Source organism: Phyllobates terribilis, unplaced genomic scaffold, assembly GCF_046119375.1.
Source record: "Phyllobates terribilis strain yellow unplaced genomic scaffold, ASM4611937v1 Scaffold_437__1_contigs__length_1545540, whole genome shotgun sequence".
NCBI lineage: Eukaryota > Metazoa > Chordata > Amphibia > Anura > Dendrobatidae > Phyllobates > Phyllobates terribilis.
Window position 1 is genome coordinate 1,463,941 of NW_027363197.1, and position 12,571 is coordinate 1,476,511.

At 45.3% G+C, this 12,571-nt stretch overlaps 9 non-coding genes and 1 pseudogene across 9 annotated transcripts; all 10 read right to left on the reverse strand.

Moving 5' to 3' along the window:
• Window positions 1–594: 594 nt before the first annotated feature.
• Window positions 595–785, reverse strand: LOC141228118 (U2 spliceosomal RNA). Its single transcript, XR_012295042.1, has one exon. It is a non-coding gene; the product is annotated as a U2 spliceosomal RNA (small nuclear RNA).
• Window positions 786–1,900: 1,115 nt separating this feature from the next.
• LOC141228624 (U2 spliceosomal RNA) lies at window positions 1,901–2,091 on the reverse strand. Its single transcript, XR_012295431.1, has one exon. It is a non-coding gene; the product is annotated as a U2 spliceosomal RNA (small nuclear RNA).
• A 1,115-nt stretch (window positions 2,092–3,206) lies between these two features.
• LOC141228432 (U2 spliceosomal RNA) lies at window positions 3,207–3,389 on the reverse strand. The gene has a single exon (XR_012295312.1). It is a non-coding gene; the product is annotated as a U2 spliceosomal RNA (small nuclear RNA).
• Window positions 3,390–4,184: 795 nt separating this feature from the next.
• LOC141228530 (U2 spliceosomal RNA) lies at window positions 4,185–4,276 on the reverse strand (annotated as a pseudogene).
• Window positions 4,277–5,391: 1,115 nt separating this feature from the next.
• On the reverse strand, window positions 5,392–5,582 carry LOC141228119 (U2 spliceosomal RNA). The gene has a single exon (XR_012295043.1). It is a non-coding gene; the product is annotated as a U2 spliceosomal RNA (small nuclear RNA).
• A 1,115-nt stretch (window positions 5,583–6,697) lies between these two features.
• LOC141228120 (U2 spliceosomal RNA) lies at window positions 6,698–6,888 on the reverse strand. Its single transcript, XR_012295044.1, has one exon. It is a non-coding gene; the product is annotated as a U2 spliceosomal RNA (small nuclear RNA).
• Window positions 6,889–8,002: 1,114 nt separating this feature from the next.
• Window positions 8,003–8,193, reverse strand: LOC141228121 (U2 spliceosomal RNA). The gene has a single exon (XR_012295045.1). It is a non-coding gene; the product is annotated as a U2 spliceosomal RNA (small nuclear RNA).
• A 1,115-nt stretch (window positions 8,194–9,308) lies between these two features.
• LOC141228122 (U2 spliceosomal RNA) lies at window positions 9,309–9,499 on the reverse strand. The gene has a single exon (XR_012295046.1). It is a non-coding gene; the product is annotated as a U2 spliceosomal RNA (small nuclear RNA).
• Window positions 9,500–10,614: 1,115 nt separating this feature from the next.
• LOC141228123 (U2 spliceosomal RNA) lies at window positions 10,615–10,805 on the reverse strand. The gene has a single exon (XR_012295047.1). It is a non-coding gene; the product is annotated as a U2 spliceosomal RNA (small nuclear RNA).
• A 1,118-nt stretch (window positions 10,806–11,923) lies between these two features.
• LOC141228124 (U2 spliceosomal RNA) lies at window positions 11,924–12,114 on the reverse strand. Its single transcript, XR_012295048.1, has one exon. It is a non-coding gene; the product is annotated as a U2 spliceosomal RNA (small nuclear RNA).
• Between the last annotated feature and the right edge of the window lie 457 nt (window positions 12,115–12,571).

Consider the following 12,571-nt stretch of genomic DNA (forward strand, 5'->3'; position numbering starts at 1 on the left):
CAGAATGCCACAGACTAATCAACCAAACTTTTTGGGTTGGGTTCTCTTTTATAGTCTGCAGGCATTAAATGAAAGAAGTCAGTGTTCCAGCAGAAGGAGACAACGTTTCAGAAAAGGCATTGTAGCAAACCAAAAAAGAAATTTTAAGCGCAGCAGAGTAACCAGCGCACATACCTGTTAGCTCAGGTGAGTTTAAAAGGCTGCTGTTGATAACAAGGGCATTTGCTAAATAGATGGTGTGTGTGCAACAATATACTGAAAGGTCAATTATATTGTGCAGCTTATATCACCACCTGTAGTTATTTAGGTGAAAGCTCCAAAATGCTTGCCTAATATGTCTGTTTATCCAAAAGGAAGTAAAAAGGGAGAGCTAGAAAGATAGCATTGCATCACATTACATGGCAATGCAATGCACAGTTGCTGAAGTTGAACCAAAATGAGCTTGTAATCTGGCTTCTGCAACTTTGAACATGAAAAATCCAATGAGGAGAAGAAAAGCAAAGCCAAAGAGTCCATCCCAAAATCCGACAAACAAGCAAAATGAACAAAAAACATTGAATTCAATTCTTTCTGATTTTAGAAACTGCATTAAAGAAGGGGTGCACCGGTCCTGGAGATACTGCAATACCAGGTCAATGCGTGGAGTGGACAGAGCAAGCTCTTTTTCCATCTCCCTGTTCTAAAAATCCATTTAATATATGGTCCCCAGATAGGGGACGTATCAGATATTAAACTGATAAGAACAGATACTACACTTGATCTTAGCCAAAAGGCCGAGAAGCGATAACCAGAATTGGTTTCAAACTACGGAGCCACCCAAGGATCCTGAAAAGTCCATTTGTGGAGATGAGCTCCTGGACTCCCGTTAAGAAGACATGTTGTCAACCTCTAGATCCCTTACATGCCTGCACTTTTCGGCTTGCTGCTGCTGCAATCCACGCGTTTTAGATCTGCATAACTCCACCTCTTTAAACACAGCACCTTCACCCCCTGCTGTTCCCACCCGCCTCAACACCGTTGGAAGGGAGGAGAACCAATTAAGGCGGGGGGTGGGGTGGAACGAGCAGCTGTCTACCCTTAGCAGGAGGGCTCCTGATTACATACCTCTCCTGCTGCTGCTGCTGCTGGCTGTCCAGCAGCAGACTGAAGGTGGCTGCTGCTGTGCACAGGTATATAAAGGCTCAGAGCCTATTATGACACGCGCAGCCAGCGTTCCATTGCCACATTCCATCTACTGCAGGCAGGATACCTGGCTGGCTGAATGTCGCTGAGAAGCTCACAGAGACCGCCATAAGCAACAGTTTAACAGAATGCCACAGACTAATCAACCAAACTTTTTGGGTTGGGTTCTCTTTTATAGTCTGCAGGCATTAAATGAAAGAAGTCAGTGTTCCAGCAGAAGGAGACAACGTTTCAGAAAAGGCATTGTAGCAAACCAAAAAAGAAATTTTAAGTGCAGCAGAGTAACCAGCGCACATACCTGTTAGCTCAGGTGAGTTTAAAAGGCTGCTGTTGATAACAAGGGCATTTGCTAAATAGATGGTGTGTGTGCAACAATATACTGAAAGGTCAATTATATTGTGCAGCTTATCTCACCACCTGTAGTTATTTAGGTGAAAGCTCCAAAATGCTTGCCTAATATGTCTGTTTATCCAAAAGGAAGTAAAAAGGGAGAGCTAGAAAGATAGCATTGCATCACATTACATGGCAATGCAATGCACAGTTGCTGAAGTTGAACCAAAATGAGCTTGTAATCTGGCTTCTGCAACTTTGAACATGAAAAATCCAATGAGGAGAAGAAAAGCAAAGCCAAAGAGTCCATCCCAAAATCCGACAAACAAGCAAAATGAACAAAAAACATTGAATTCAATTCTTTCTGATTTTAGAAACTGCATTAAAGAAGGGGTGCACCGGTCCTGGAGATACTGCAATACCAGGTCAATGCGTGGAGTGGACAGAGCAAGCTCTTTTTCCATCTCCCTGTTCTAAAAATCTATTTAATATATGGTCCCCAGATAGGGGACGTATCAGATATTAAACTGATAAGAACAGATACTACACTTGATCTTAGCCAAAAGGCCGAGAAGCGATAACCAGAATTGGTTTCAAACTACGGAGCCACCCAAGGATCCTGAAAAGTCCATTTGTGGAGATGAGCTCCTGGACTCCCGTTAAGAAGACATGTTGTCAACCTCTAGATCCCTTACATGCCTGCACTTTTCGGCTTGCTGCTGCTGCAATCCACGCGTTTTAGATCTGCATAACTCCACCTCTTTAAACACAGCACCTTCACCCCCTGCTGTTCCCACCCGCCTCAACACCGTTGGAAGGGAGGAGAACCAATTTAGGCGGGGGGTGGGGTGGAACGAGCAGCTGTCTACCCTTAGCAGGAGGGCTCCTGATTACATACCTCTCCTGCTGCTGCTGCTGCTGGCTGTCCAGCAGCAGACTGAAGGTGGCTGCTGCTGTGCACAGGTATATAAAGGCTCAGAGCCTATTATGACACGCGCAGCCAGCGTTCCATTGCCACATTCCATCTACTGCAGGCAGGATACCTGGCTGGCTGAATGTCGCTGAGAAGCTCACAGAGACCGCCATAAGCAACAGTTTAACAGAATGCCACAGACTAATCAACCAAACTTTTTGGGTTGGGTTCTCTTTTATAGTCTGCAGGCATTAAATGAAAGAAGTCAGTGTTCCAGCAGAAGGAGACAACGTTTCAGAAAAGGCATTGTAGCAAACCAAAAAAGAAATTTTAAGCGCAGCAGAGTAACCAGCGCACATACCTGTTAGCTCAGGTGAGTTTAAAAGGCTGCTGTTGATAACAAGGGCATTTGCTAAATAGATGGTGTGTGTGCAACAATATACTGAAAGGTCAATTATATTGTGCAGCATATCTCACCACCTGTAGTTATTTAGGTGAAAGCTCCAAAATGCTTGCCTAATATGTCTGTTTATCCAAAAGGAAGTAAAAAGGGAGAGCTAGAAAGATAGCATTGCATCACATTACATGGCAATGCAATGCACAGTTGCTGAAGTTGAACCAAAATGAGCTTGTAATCTGGCTTCTGCAACTTTGAACATGAAAAATCCAATGAGGAGAAGAAAAGCAAAGCCAAAGAGTCCATCCCAAAATCCGACAAACAAGCAAAATGAACAAAAAACATTGAATTCAATTCTTTCTGATTTTAGAAACTGCATTAAAGAAGGGGTGCACCGGTCCTGGAGATACTGCAATACCAGGTCAATGCGTGGAGTGGACAGAGCAAGCTCTTTTTCCATCTCCCTGTTCTAAAAATCCATTTAATATATGGTCCCCAGATAGGGGACGTATCAGATATTAAACTGATAAGAACAGATTTTTTTTTTTTTTTTATCGAAAGCCCGAATTCGTGTACAAAACCCGAGTGCGCTTAAAAAAGTGACAAGTGCCACAAAAAAAGTGCACTAGGATGCTGGTCTTCTTGAAACCCTGTCCAAAAGGAGAAGGGTCCCCCAAACCATTCCCCGTCCCTCCGAGCCAGAAGGCCACAGCGAGGAACGGGGACAAATAGCCACCTCCAGCCGGAGCCAGAGGCGACCCAATCTTACCCCCAGCACCTGCCCGAGTTCTCACCCGAGCAAGGCACTGGGAGCCAAAGACTGTGCTCCCCTCCCGGAAGAGGGGAGCCAACAACGCTCTCCTCCCGAAAGAGGAGAGCCAAGGGGGTTCAGGGGAAAGCGGAACCTGATGGCCACACACTCCCCCCCTAGACCTGCCAAGAGAGGAACCCGTAAGGGAACCGCATCCCGACAAAATCCTAGTAGGACGTAACACACGTGAATAAGTGGACACACAGTGACAAAGAAATTTAAATAAATAGTGAAGGTTTCACAGTATAATACTGCCCGGACCTTCGACCGGGAATTGAAAAATTCCCCATCCTAAGGCCAGAAGGCCCGGAATAAGGGTGTGTGTGAAGAAAGAAATATTGAAGTGCTAGTGCAAATGTGCCATAAACTCAAGTGGGGTTCCCAATCCCAGTGAGTTAAGGCACCCCAGGGTCACCACTCCTGGGGCACTTCACACTTCGGGCTTTCGATCTTCCCCGGCCCAATGGCGTCGATCCTGGGGGGCCATGCTTTCCACCAGATGACTATATTAGCCACCTGGCGTACTAACAAGCGCCTAAACCCCAGTGTGCATAATGTATCAATCTACTAGGGCGGCCAACATCCAAAACCGCCTTTTCGAAAGATACTACACTTGATCTTAGCCAAAAGGCCGAGAAGCGATAACCAGAATTGGTTTCAAACTACGGAGCCACCCAAGGATCCTGAAAAGTCCATTTGTGGAGATGAGCTCCTGGACTCCTGTTAAGAAGACATGTTGTCAACCTCTAGATCCCTTACATGCCTGCACTTTTCGGCTTGCTGCTGCTGCAATCCACGCGTTTTAGATCTGCATAACTCCACCTCTTTAAACACAGCACCTTCACCCCCTGCTGTTCCCACCCACCTCAACACCGTTGGAAGGGAGGAGAACCAATTAAGGCGGGGGGTGGGGTGGAACGAGCAGCTGTCTACCCTTAGCAGGAGGGCTCCTGATTACATACCTCTCCTGCTGCTGCTGCTGCTGGCTGTCCAGCAGCAGACTGAAGGTGGCTGCTGCTGTACACAGGTATATAAAGGCTCAGAGCCTATTATGACACGCGCAGCCAGCGTTCCATTGCCACATTCCATCTACTGCAGGCAGGATACCTGGCTGGCTGAATGTCACTGAGAAGCTCACAGAGACCGCCATAAGCAACAGTTTAACAGAATGCCACAGACTAATCAACCAAACTTTTTGGGTTGGGTTCTCTTTTATAGTCTGCAGGCATTAAATGAAAGAAGTCAGTGTTCCAGCAGAAGGAGACAACGTTTCAGAAAAGGCATTATAGCAAACCAAAAAAGAAATTTTAAGCGCAGCAGAGTAACCAGCGCACATACCTGTTAGCTCAGGTGAGTTTAAAAGGCTGCTGTTGATAACAAGGGCATTTGCTAAATAGATGGTGTGTGTGCAACAATATACTGAAGGGTCAATTATATTGTGCAGCTTATCTCACCACCTGTAGTTATTTAGGTGAAAGCTCCAAAATGCTTGCCTAATATGTCTGTTTATCCAAAAGGAAGTAAAAAGGGAGAGCTAGAAAGATAGCATTGCATCACATTACATGGCAATGCAATGCACAGTTGCTGAAGTTGAACCAAAATGAGCTTGTAATCTGGCTTCTGCAACTTTGAACATGAAAAATCCAATGAGGAGAAGAAAAGCAAAGCCAAAGAGTCCATCCCAAAATCCGACAAACAAGCAAAATGAACAAAAAACATTGAATTCAATTCTTTCTGATTTTAGAAACTGCATTAAAGAAGGGGTGCACCGGTCCTGGAGATACTGCAATACCAGGTCAATGCGTGGAGTGGACAGAGCAAGCTCTTTTTCCATCTCCCTGTTCTAAAAATCCATTTAATATATGGTCCCCAGATAGGGGACGTATCAGATATTAAACTGATAAGAACAGATACTACACTTGATCTTAGCCAAAAGGCCGAGAAGCGATAACCAGAATTGGTTTCAAACTACGGAGCCACCCAAGGATCCTGAAAAGTCCATTTGTGGAGATGAGCTCCTGGACTCCCGTTAAGAAGACATGTTGTCAACCTCTAGATCCCTTACATGCCTGCACTTTTCGGCTTGCTGCTGCTGCAATCCACGCGTTTTAGATCTGCATAACTCCACCTCTTTAAACACAGCACCTTCACCCCCTGCTGTTCCCACCCGCCTCAACACCGTTGGAAGGGAGGAGAACCAATTAAGGCGGGGGGTGGGGTGGAACGAGCAGCTGTCTACCCTTACCAGGAGGGCTCCTGATTACATACCTCTCCTGCTGCTGCTGCTGCTGGCTGTCCAGCAGCAGACTGAAGGTGGCTGCTGCTGTGCACAGGTATATAAAGGCTCAGAGCCTATTATGACACGCGCAGCCAGCGTTCCATTGCCACATTTCATCTACTGCAGGCAGGATACCTGGCTGGCTGAATGTCGCTGAGAAGCTCACAGAGACCGCCATAAGCAACAGTTTAACAGAATGCCACAGACTAATCAACCAAACTTTTTGGGTTGGGTTCTCTTTTATAGTCTGCAGGCATTAAATGAAAGAAGTCAGTGTTCCAGCAGAAGGAGACAACGTTTCAGAAAAGGCATTGTAGCAAACCAAAAAAGAAATTTTAAGCGCAGCAGAGTAACCAGCGCACATACCTGTTAGCTCAGGTGAGTTTAAAAGGCTGCTGTTGATAACAAGGGCATTTGCTAAATAGATGGTGTGTGTGCAACAATATACTGAAAGGTCAATTATATTGTGCAGCTTATATCACCACCTGTAGTTATTTAGGTGAAAGCTCCAAAATGCTTGCCTAATATGTCTGTTTATCCAAAAGGAAGTAAAAAGGGAGAGCTAGAAAGATAGCATTGCATCACATTACATGGCAATGCAATGCACAGTTGCTGAAGTTGAACCAAAATGAGCTTGTAATCTGGCTTCTGCAACTTTGAACATGAAAAATCCAATGAGGAGAAGAAAAGCAAAGCCAAAGAGTCCATCCCAAAATCCGACAAACAAGCAAAATGAACAAAAAACATTGAATTCAATTCTTTCTGATTTTAGAAACTGCATTAAAGAAGGGGTGCACCGGTCCTGGAGATACTGCAATACCAGGTCAATGCGTGGAGTGGACAGAGCAAGCTCTTTTTCCATCTCCCTGTTCTAAAAATCCATTTAATATATGGTCCCCAGATAGGGGACGTATCAGATATTAAACTGATAAGAACAGATACTACACTTGATCTTAGCCAAAAGGCCGAGAAGCGATAACCAGAATTGGTTTCAAACTACGGAGCCACCCAAGGATCCTGAAAAGTCCATTTGTGGAGATGAGCTCCTGGACTCCCGTTAAGAAGACATGTTGTCAACCTCTAGATCCCTTACATGCCTGCACTTTTCGGCTTGCTGCTGCTGCAATCCACGCGTTTTAGATCTGCATAACTCCACCTCTTTAAACACAGCACCTTCACCCCCTGCTGTTCCCACCCGCCTCAACACCGTTGGAAGGGAGGAGAACCAATTAAGGCGGGGGGTGGGGTGGAACGAGCAGCTGTCTACCCTTAGCAGGAGGGCACCTGATTACATACCTCTCCTGCTGCTGCTGCTGCTGGCTGTCCAGCAGCAGACTGAAGGTGGCTGCTGCTGTGCACAGGTATATAAAGGCTCAGAGCCTATTATGACACGCGCAGCCAGCGTTCCATTGCCACATTCCATCTACTGCAGGCAGGATACCTGGCTGGCTGAATGTCGCTGAGAAGCTCACAGAGACCGCCATAAGCAACAGTTTAACAGAATGCCACAGACTAATCAACCAAACTTTTTGGGTTGGGTTCTCTTTTATAGTCTGCAGGCATTAAATGAAAGAAGTCAGTGTTCCAGCAGAAGGAGACAACGTTTCAGAAAAGGCATTGTAGCAAACCAAAAAAGAAATTTTAAGCGCAGCAGAGTAACCAGCGCACATACCTGTTAGCTCAGGTGAGTTTAAAAGGCTGCTGTTGATAACAAGGGCATTTGCTAAATAGATGGTGTGTGTGCAACAATATACTGAAAGGTCAATTATATTGTGCAGCTTATCTCACCACCTGTAGTTATTTAGGTGAAAGCTCCAAAATGCTTGCCTAATATGTCTGTTTATCCAAAAGGAAGTAAAAGGGAGAGCTAGAAAGATAGCATTGCATCACATTACATGGCAATGCAATGCACAGTTGCTGAAGTTGAACCAAAATGAGCTTGTAATCTGGCTTCTGCAACTTTGAACATGAAAAATCCAATGAGGAGAAGAAAAGCAAAGGCAAAGAGTCCATCCCAAAATCCGACAAACAAGCAAAATGAACAAAAAACATTGAATTCAATTCTTTCTGATTTTAGAAACTGCATTAAAGAAGGGGTGCACCGGTCCTGGAGATACTGCAATACCAGGTCAATGCGTGGAGTGGACAGAGCAAGCTCTTTTTCCATCTCCCTGTTCTAAAAATCCATTTAATATATGGTCCCCAGATAGGGGACGTATCAGATATTAAACTGATAAGAACAGATACTACACTTGATCTTAGCCAAAAGGCCGAGAAGCGATAACCAGAATTGGTTTCAAACTACGGAGCCACCCAAGGATCCTGAAAAGTCCATTTGTGGAGATGAGCTCCTGGACTCCCGTTAAGAAGACATGTTGTCAACCTCTAGATCCCTTACATGCCTGCACTTTTCGGCTTGCTGCTGCTGCAATCCACGCGTTTTAGATCTGCATAACTCCACCTCTTTAAACACAGCACCTTCACCCCCTGCTGTTCCCACCCGCCTCAACACCGTTGGAAGGGAGGAGAACCAATTAAGGCGGGGGGTGGGGTGGAACGAGCAGCTGTCTACCCTTAGCAGGAGGGCTCCTGATTACATACCTCTCCTGCTGCTGCTGCTGCTGGCTGTCCAGCAGCAGACTGAAGGTGGCTGCTGCTGTGCACAGGTATATAAAGGCTCAGAGCCTATTATGACACGCGCAGCCAGCGTTCCATTGCCACATTCCATCTACTGCAGGCAGGATACCTGGCTGGCTGAATGTCGCTGAGAAGCTCACAGAGACCGCCATAAGCAACAGTTTAACAGAATGCCACAGACTAATCAACCAAACTTTTTGGGTTGGGTTCTCTTTTATAGTCTGCAGGTATTAAATGAAAGAAGTCAGTGTTCCAGCAGAAGGAGACAACGTTTCAGAAAAGGCATTGTAGCAAACCAAAAAAGAAATTTTAAGCGCAGCAGAGTAACCAGCGCACATACCTGTTAGCTCAGGTGAGTTTAAAAGGCTGCTGTTGATAACAAGGGCATTTGCTAAATAGATGGTGTGTGTGCAACAATATACTGAAAGGTCAATTATATTGTGCAGCTTATCTCACCACCTGTAGTTATTTAGGTGAAAGCTCCAAAATGCTTGCCTAATATGTCTGTTTATCCAAAAGGAAGTAAAAAGGGAGAGCTAGAAAGATAGCATTGCATCACATTACATGGCAATGCAATGCACAGTTGCTGAAGTTGAACCAAAATGAGCTTGTAATCTGGCTTCTGCAACTTTGAACATGAAAAATCCAATGAGGAGAAGAAAAGCAAAGCCAAAGAGTCCATCCCCAAATCCGACAAACAAGCAAAATGAACAAAAAACATTGAATTCAATTCTTTCTGATTTTAGAAACTGCATTAAAGAAGGGGTGCACCGGTCCTGGAGATACTGCAATACCAGGTCAATGCGTGGAGTGGACAGAGCAAGCTCTTTTTCCATCTCCCTGTTCTAAAAATCCATTTAATATATGGTCCCCAGATAGGGGACGTATCAGATATTAAACTGATAAGAACAGATACTACACTTGATCTTAGCCAAAAGGCCGAGAAGCGATAACCAGAATTGGTTTCAAACTACGGAGCCACTCAAGGATCCTGAAAAGTCCATTTGTGGAGATGAGCTCCTGGACTCCCGTTAAGAAGACATGTTGTCAACCTCTAGATCCCTTACATGCCTGCACTTTTCGGCTTGCTGCTGCTGCAATCCACGCGTTTTAGATCTGCATAACTCCACCTCTTTAAACACAGCACCTTCACCCCCTGCTGTTCCCACCCGCCTCAACACCGTTGGAAGGGAGGAGAACCAATTAAGGCGGGGGGTGGGGTGGAACGAGCAGCTGTCTACCCTTAGCAGGAGGGCTCCTGATTACATACCTCTCCTGCTGCTGCTGCTGCTGGCTGTCCAGCAGCAGACTGAAGGTGGCTGCTGCTGTGCACAGGTATATAAAGGCTCAGAGCCTATTATGACACGCGCAGCCAGCGTTCCATTGCCACATTCCATCTACTGCAGGCAGGATACCTGGCTGGCTGAATGTCGCTGAGAAGCTCACAGAGACCGCCATAAGCAACAGTTTAACAGAATGCCACAGACTAATCAACCAAACTTTTTGGGTTGGGTTCTCTTTTATAGTCTGCAGGCATTAAATGAAAGAAGTCAGTGTTCCAGCAGAAGGAGACAACGTTTCAGAAAAGGCATTGTAGCAAACCAAAAAAGAAATTTTAAGCGCAGCAGAGTAACCAGCGCACATACCTGTTAGCTCAGGTGAGTTTAAAAGGCTGCTGTTGATAACAAGGGCATTTGCTAAATAGATGGTGTGTGTGCAACAATATACTGAAAGGTCAATTATATTGTGCAGCTTATCTCACCACCTGTAGTTATTTAGGTGAAAGCTCCAAAATGCTTGCCTAATATGTCTGTTTATCCAAAAGGAAGTAAAAAGGGAGAGCTAGAAAGATAGCATTGCATCACATTACATGGCAATGCAATGCACAGTTGCTGAAGTTGAACCAAAATGAGCTTGTAATCTGGCTTCTGCAACTTTGAACATGAAAAATCCAATGAGGAGAAGAAAAGCAAAGCCAAAGAGTCCATCCCAAAATCCGACAAACAAGCAAAATGAACAAAAAACATTGAATTCAATTCTTTCTGATTTTAGAAACTGCATTAAAGAAGGGGTGCACCGGTCCTGGAGATACTGCAATACCAGGTCAATGCGTGGAGTGGACAGAGCAAGCTCTTTTTCCATCTCCCTGTTCTAAAAATCCATTTAATATATGGTCCCCAGATAGGGGACGTATCAGATATTAAACTGATAAGAACAGATACTACACTTGATCTTAGCCAAAAGGCCGAGAAGCGATAACCAGAATTGGTTTCAAACTACGGAGCCACCCAAGGATCCTGAAAAGTCCATTTGTGGAGATGAGCTCCTGGACTCCCGTTAAGAAGACATGTTGTCAACCTCTAGATCCCTTACATGCCTGCACTTTTCGGCTTGCTGCTGCTGCTGCAATCCACGCGTTTTAGATCTGCATAACTCCACCTCTTTAAACACAGCACCTTCACCCCCTGCTGTTCCCACCCACCTCAACACCGTTGGAAGGGAGGAGAACCTATTAAGGCGGGGGGTGGGGTGGAACGAGCAGCTGTCTACCCTTAGCAGGAGGGCTCCTGATTACATACCTCTCCTGCTGCTGCTGCTGCTGGCTGTCCAGCAGCAGACTGAAGGTGGCTGCTGCTGTGCACAGGTATATAAAGGCTCAGAGCCTATTATGACACGCGCAGCCAGCGTTCCATTGCCACATTCCATCTACTGCAGGCAGGATACCTGGCTGGCTGAATGTCGCTGAGAAGCTCACAGAGACCGCCATAAGCAACAGTTTAACAGAATGCCACAGACTAATCAACCAAACTTTTTGGGTTGGGTTCTCTTTTATAGTCTGCAGGCATTAAATGAAAGAAGTCAGTGTTCCAGCAGAAGGAGACAACGTTTCAGAAAAGGCATTATAGCAAACCAAAAAAGAAATTTTAAGCGCAGCAGAGTAACCAGCGCACATACCTGTTAGCTCAGGTGAGTTTAAAAGGCTGCTGTTGATAACAAGGGCATTTGCTAAATTGATGGTGTGTGTGCAACAATATACTGAAAGGTCAATTATATTGTGCAGCTTATCTCACCACCTGTAGTTATTTAGGTGAAAGCTCCAAAATGCTTGCCTAATATGTCTGTTTATCCAAAAGGAAGTAAAAAGGGAGAGCTAGAAAGATAGCATTGCATCACATTACATGGCAATGCAATGCACAGTTGCTGAAGTTGAACCAAAATGAGCTTGTAATCTGGCTTCTGCAACTTTGAACATGAAAAATCCAATGAGGAGAAGAAAAGCAAAGCCAAAGAGTCCATCCCAAAATCCGACAAACAAGCAAAATGAACAAAAAACATTGAATTCAATTCTTTCTGATTTTAGAAACTGCATTAAAGAAGGGGTGCACCGGTCCTGGAGATACTGCAATACCAGGTCAATGCGTGGAGTGGACAGAGCAAGCTCTTTTTCCATCTCCCTGTTCTAAAAATCCATTTAATATATGGTCCCCAGATAGGGGACGTATCAGATATTAAACTGATAAGAACAGATACTACACTTGATCTTAGCCAAAAGGCCGAGAAGCGATAACCAGAATTGGTTTCAAACTACGGAGCCACCCAAGGATCCTGAAAAGTCCATTTGTGGAGATGAGCTCCTGGACTCCCGTTAAGAAGACATGTTGTCAACCTCTAGATCCCTTACATGCCTGCACTTTTCGGCTTGCTGCTGCTGCAATCCACGCGTTTTAGATCTGCATAACTCCACCTCTTTAAACACAGCACCTTCACCCCCTGCTGTTCCCACCCGCCTCAACACCGTTGGAAGGGAGGAGAACCAATTAAGGCGGGGGGTGGGGTGGAACGAGCAGCTGTCTACCCTTAGCAGGAGGGCTCCTGATTACATACCTCTCCTGCTGCTGCTGCTGCTGGCTGTCCAGCAGCAGACTGAAGGTGGCTGCTGCTGTGCACAGGTATATAAAGGCTCAGAGCCTATTATGACACGCGCAGCCAGCGTTCCATTGCCACATTCCATCTACTGCAGGC